Raw genomic sequence first — 7335 nt, forward strand, 5'->3', positions numbered from 1 at the left:
ATGGACTAAGGGAATCAAGGAACACTTGTTATAGTCAACCTCACACAAGCACGCAGGAATTTTATGTTTAGACTGATATCCCTGCACTATCTTTGTTAAAGGAAGTCTATGAAGCTTGAACAAATGAAAGATTTCAGAGAATCGAAACAAAAGTGTTCTAGAAAGTCTAGTGATTGATTATGCTAGTTGCGTTATTTTGTCCGCATCCGATTAAAATGCCAAGCCAAAAAAGAGGGGCATCTCTTAAGGTTCACAAGGATCGAAGAAGAAACGACATTTCGATGACTGAAACCTTAGAAAATTAAGGGAGCTAACTTGAAACCAACCCATCAATTTCGACACTTGTCAAAGAGGTATAACTTTGAAAGATTAAAAGAGCTGTTGATTCTTTTAATATTTACTGAACTCATGTTCTGAGATTTGCTTCAATTGTGAGCCTACAAGAAGGACGTTTTCTTAAATGAACTTTCCATATTTTGAGAATAAAAAGAAAAGAAAACATTTTCAAACATGACAATCTCTCTGAGGAGTTTAGTATGGAAATTGACAAAGGTCCCTCAGACCTAGAACCTCAGAACCAGAAATTGGGGCAAAAAATTGAATGTTAGGGAGCCAGGAAAGCAGATGTTTACAGAGAAATGCGATGGTACACCCTGGTGTGAGAGAAGAATGAAGACGAACAGATCAAGAAGAGAACCAAGATTGCTTGATCACATTTTCACTACTATTAATCAAGAAGAACATGCATTACATATACATGAATTTGAATTTTTGCATCAAACATCCATCATTAGGATAGTTACATCCAGTTACATTTTACAGATATTTCAGGAGAAGATGAGATTAAAAGACAACAGGACATCCTCAACAAGAAGGAACAATCATCTTCAGATTCAACATTTCGAATATAAATTTTGTCTCGCTTGAGACAGTCTCATTTAATACAGAAGATTTATCTCATTGGAGATTGTTTTTCTTAAAACGTACTTTGTCTCACTTGAGACTGTTTTACTCGAAAGAATACATTTCATTTGACTCAAGATTATTTTTTTAAAAACAATATTTATCTCTCTTGAGACAGTTTTTACTCGAAATAATACATTTCATTTCACTCAAGATTGTTTTTAAAGAATATTGTATCTCGCTTGAGATAGTTTCCCTTGAAACAGAAGATTTTATCTCGCTTGAGATAGTTTCCCTTGAAACAGAAGATTTTATCTCGGTTGAGATAGTCCTCGAAACAGAAGAGTTTGTCTCGTTTGAGATAGTTTCCCTCGAAACAGAAGATTTTATCTTGCTTGAGATAGTTTCTCTCGAAACAGAAGATTTTATCTCGCTTGAGATAATTTTCCTTGAAACAGAATATTTTATCTCGCTTGAGATAGTTTCCCTCGAAACATAAGATCTTGTCTCTCTTGAGGCAGTTTCCCTTGAAACGCCAATCTTTGAGATTGTTTCCCTTGAAACAAATTTTGTATTTCTTGAGACAATTTTTACTCAAAACAAGTTTTGTCTCTTTTGAGACAGTTTCTCACAAAACAAAAGCCCGAGTCAGTTTATTTTGAAACAAATTTTGTCTCCCTTGAGACAGTTTCTCTTGAAACATAAACTTTGAAAATGTTTCCCTTGAAACGAATTTTGTCTCTCTTGAGACCGTTTCCCTTGAAACAATTTTTATCTCCCTTGAGACATTTTCTCTTGAAACAAGTTTTGTCTCTCTTGAGACAGTTTCTCTTGAAACAAAGTTTTGTCTCTCTAGAGACAGTTTCCCTCGAAACAAATCTCACTTGAGATAGTTTCTCTTCAAAAAGATTTCTTTTGAATCATTTATTTCCCTCACAAATGTTTAATATTTGACAGGAAGTAAAAAAAAAGATTTTGTTTCACAATTCCATGTTGAAGAAAAATATTTCAGTAAAGAATTAGTCCACTTTTCAATCCTTGAAAATGTGGATCTCAGCAAAATTCGAGGACCTTTGGGTCAATACTTTCGGGTACTTTAAACACCAAATTATTGACACATGATAATCTTTTGCAGGTTTGAAAATCTTCAAGGAGAAGATAAATCGATCAACATTTCCAGTAGAGAATTCATAATGAATAGATTGTTCAATTATTTGCTCGATTCTATCATAGAAGGAGGTAGATCAACACCAACATGTCGTTTGATTTCATCACAGAAGGAGGTGGATTGACATTTGTTCGCTCAAATCCATCGCAGAAGGAGTTAGATCAACATCAACTTTTTACTCGTTTCTATCACAAAAGGAGGTAGATCAGCACCAACATTTCGTTTGATTCCATCACAGAAGGAGGTGGATTGACATTTGTTTGCTCAAATCCATTTCAGAAGGAGTTGGATCAACATCAACTTTTTACTCGTTTCTATCACAGAAGGAGGTAGATCAACACCAACATTTCACTCGATTTCCATCACAGAATGAGGTGGATCGACATTTTTATTTTTGATCGAATCCATTGCAGAAGGAGTTGGATCAACGTCAACTTTTTGCTCGTTTCTATCGCAGAAGGAGGTAGATCAGCACCAACATTTCGCTCAATTTCCATCACAGAAGGAGGTGGATCGACATTTTTATTTTCGCTCAAATCCATCGCAGAAGGAGTTGGATTAGCGTCGACATTTTTATTTTCTCTCAAATCCATCGCAGAAGGAGTTGGATCAACATCAACTTATAGCTTGATTCTATCACAGAAAGAGGTAGATCAACATCGGTATCTCGTTCGATTCCATTACAGAAGGAGGTGGATAGACATTTATATTTTTGCTCAAATTCATCGCAGAAGAAGTTGGAACAACGTCAACTTTTTTGCGCGGTTCTATCACAGAAAGAGGTAGATCAGCACCAACATCTCATTCGATTCCATCACAGAAGGAGGTGGATCAATATTTTTATTTCGCTCAAATCTATCGCAGAAGGAGTTAGATCAGCGTCAACTTTTAGCTTGATTCTATTATAGAAAGAGGTAGATCATCACCAGTATCTCGTTCGATTCCATCACAAAAGGAGGTGGATTGACATTTTTATATTTGGTCAAATCCATCGCAAAAGGAGTTGGATAAGCGTCAACTTTTAGCTCGATTCTATCACAGAATGAGGTAGATCAACATCGACATATCGTTCGATTTCCATCACAGAAGGAGGTGGATCGATATTTTTATTTTTGCTCAAATCCATCGCAGAAGGAGTTGGATCAGCGTCAACTTTTTGCTCGATTCATCACATATGGAGTTGAATCAACAACACCTCTCTAGAGAGATCAGCATTTCCAGTGGAAAGACCAGGATGAGAAGAACTCATAATCAGAAGAACTGAAGATGAAGACTCAACCAAGAGAACGAAGTAAAGATAACATCATTTGCAGCAAAGAATCGATGATTTCACAGAATGAGAAGAATTAACATTCCCCAGTGAAGAGTTCGCAGCGTGACAAGAAGAGACCAAGATAAAAAAATGGTGCTTTATTATCTTTGCTCCATTCCCGTTTCACATCAATGAGCAAAGAGGGGATGCTGTAAATACCATTTTCAAACATCAACACCCACCATCTCATTTTTCAACATCAATACCCACCACACCATTTTTCAACACCAACCCCATCATCCCTTATTCCCTGCGAGAATTAAGGTGTAACCAACTGCTCATGCAATTTGAAAAATCATTGTAAATATGGTTGTAAAAGCCGAACGCATTTAATAAAAAAAAGAGGATTTTTTCTTTCAAAGATTTTAGAGAAATAAACAAGCATATTAAAGGGTAATTTTTTTCGTATTCAAATACTGATTTTTTTTACTCTATGCTATTACGAGAAAATACTAAAATAATTTAGATGAGGAGAGAAAAAAAAATAAAAATCATATTATTCCAAGGTATTTCGAGTATTTTTTTCGGTTTCGAATCGAATACAATTTTTTTAGCTTTGCATGTAAAATAAAACAAGGGAAAGAGAGTGAGTAGATCCTTACCTTAGAAGATCGGGGTGGTTCGCGGTGGTGGCCATGGTGGTTCATGGTCACCGATCGTTTATCTTCCACAAAGTGAAAAAAGGAAATAGAAAAAAGAGTGAGAGAGTTGAGAGAAATAATGAAGAGGAGATGAGGGAAACAGGGAACTCACGGGCAGATTGTAGAAAAAAAAGGAGAGATAGTTTTTTTTATTTTAGATTTTGGGCTAATTAAGTGTTAGGTCCCCAGATCCTAATGTACTTTTTGCTTGGTTCACATATCTTAATGGGTAAATCACACATAAATCTTCAGTTTCAGTGTGTTTATATTATGGTCACCCTTTTTTATTTTATTTTGATCATGCATGTTGATGTTGTTTTATTTTAATTTAGTCACTGTTAATTTCTGATTTAGCTTATTATTTTAATTTTTACATTTTGGTCACTTTTTATTTCTTATTTAGTTACTAACTTTTATTTTCTTATATTTTAGTCATTATTATTTTATATTTATGCAATTAGGTCTTTATTTTATGTTTATTTTATTTTATATTTTTTTATTATCTTTTGTTTTAATTATTTCCCTTAAATTTATTTTTAATTGTTTTGTTTCGTAGTTTTAATTCTAAATTTTGTTTTTTAAATTAGATTAATATTCAAATCAAATTAGAAATTAGGATGACACAGTAGTTTAATTAGGGGGCAATTCGAGTCGAGTTTTCGCATCATACGCCCGAATACTCGAATTAATTATTCGGTTAAAATTAATTAATGATTAATATTCTGTAAAAATTTTAGTTTAATAATTAGGTTAGTCCCTTAACTTTAAAAACATTCAATCTAGGTCCTTAGATTTTTAAGTCTTTTTAGAGCTCGATATTTTAGTTCATTGACACTTTTAGTTCCCGAACTTCAATTAGACTTTAAATATTGATATAATTAAATAGGTTAAATAGAGCCTCCATTTTAGCTTAGATTTCAAACTATTCTTTTAATTTAGGGGATAATTCGAGTTGGCCCTCGCGTAAACGTTCGAGGGACCATCTCGGTTATTCGATTTAATAATTATTTAAAATCACATAGAATTAATAATAGAGCCTACATTTTTAGATTTGAGCCCCCTAGGTTCCTTAATTCTCATAATTTGACACCGTATGTTAGAAAAGAGCCTTAATTAATTTTTAGTATAATTAGGATTAAATAAAATTTTGCTTGATCGCATTTTTTTTATAAATCTAAGGCACTGTTCACTTATTAAGGAATTAATAGTATATCTCCCGCGATCACGCTCAGGAGGTGACTACTAGTAATTCCCTAAATAAGTCGACATCCTTTTCAAAACCACATCATGTTTTAAAAAACGAGGCAATGTTCGGTTATTAGGCACAATAGTTGATCTCCCGCATTTACGCTCGGGGACGAATGCTATCGGTCTCGATAAACGAATACCCTTTTCAACTTTACATTCTTAATGATTTTTAAATTAAATAAAGATCGAACTCAAAATTTTTGATTTTAAATATAGGGTAATCAACTAGGTACCAATTTTTGGGCGCTTGTGGGGGTGCTAATCCTTCCCCACGCGTAACTGACTCCCGAACCTGATTTCTGGATTTTCGTAGACCCCAAAACTCGGTATTTTATTAAAATAAAATATTTTATTAAAATCACCCAGTTTTTACAGTTTTCCAATTGCACCTTAAATGATTGGTGGCGACTCCTCACATTTCGAAATGATTTTTAAAGAGAAAACCCCGAGTTGGAATCAATCTTTCCCCGCCCGGGCGAAAAACGGTGTCGACAATGAATATGATGAAGTGCATTTTTCATCTGTGACTTAAATGGTCAATCCAGTCCAGTCTAGAAAAGAGTCAATATAGATGGAAAACAATGTTTACTTTCCTAACAATTTCTGTGGTACTTTGAGTTCCAACTCTATAAATTAATATTTAGAACAAACTAAAATTCTTTCAGAATATTGAGTGAGGCAATCTTACAATGTTACGTATAAATCAGAAAACTATCTACACGAGGATGATGAACCACTTTATAGATTTGGACGGGGCTGGTAGAAAAAAATTATTTCTCTTGAAAATTTCATCTCATTTGAAATTATTTCTTTGGAAATACATTCGTTGAAAGTGCTTTATTTAAAACACCAAATTTATCTACCTTAAGATAGTTTTCCCTAGAAACACTATATTAATCTCCTTTAAGATTTTTTTGAAATATATATTTTTTGAAATATTTTTTTGAAACTTATTTTCATGAAACAATTCATTTATTAGACTATATTAGCAATGTATTTTCGATGCATCGAGCAAACTTAGTTTATATATTTTTAGATGCACTAATAAACGATATTGCAGAAAAAATTTAAATTAAAATTGTAGAAAACTTATTTAAGATTGTTAATGTTACAAGAAAAGTTGGATGATTTAGCCATTTTATGCATCGAAAAAAATATATTTGACCATATTGATAGGACGCTATTATTAATAATAGTACATCTAAAAATATTCGTAGAAATTATTTTGTGAGTAGTTCAGGGTTTAATAATTTTTTTGAATTGTTTTATTTGAAATTTAGTATATTTATTATGAGCAAAACAAAACACATAATTTACAAGTAAATTAGTAATTTATTTTTGTCTACTCTTAAAAGATTTTAAATAGGATGACGTTGTTACGCTCGATGAGCAAGGATTAACACTGCTAATAATGAGCACCATTAAATTAATTTATAAAACATTAAATTATAAAGTACTAAACATATAATTATAAATTAGTTAAAAATCTAAATGTAATTTAATTAAAATACAATATTTATAAAAAAAATTAGTTTTTATAATTTTATTTTAATTACAATTAGATCGAATATTAATTTGATAAATTTATAAACCCTAATTTATTTCCATAGGTTTGAAGCTCTCACCGTCACCATCACCATCACCATCGTCTCCGCAAGGTATCATCTTTCACTGCTGGCGAACGACAAAGACTAAATCGTCGGTGAAAGATGATACTAATGGTGGAGACAGTGGTGGTGGCAGCTACGACGGTAATAGTGGTGGTGGTAGCGACGGCGGTGATGACAACAGTGACGGCGGTAACGGTGGCAGGAGCTTTAAAGCTATGAAAATAAATTATGGTTTATAAATTTTCCAAATTAATATTTAATATAATTATAATTAAAATAAGATTATAAATCTAATATTTTATACATATTTTATTTTAATTATATTATATTTAGATTTTTAACTAATTTATAATTATATATTTAATATTTTATAAATTAATTTAATAGTACTCATCGTTAACGGTGTTTATCCACGCTTAACGAGAATTGTAGAAATTTTTTAAAATATTTATT

Source organism: Hibiscus syriacus, unplaced genomic scaffold (genome assembly GCF_006381635.1).
Source record: "Hibiscus syriacus cultivar Baekdansim isolate YM2019G1 unplaced genomic scaffold, ASM638163v2 tig00111671_pilon, whole genome shotgun sequence".
NCBI classification, from domain to species: domain Eukaryota; kingdom Viridiplantae; phylum Streptophyta; class Magnoliopsida; order Malvales; family Malvaceae; genus Hibiscus; species Hibiscus syriacus.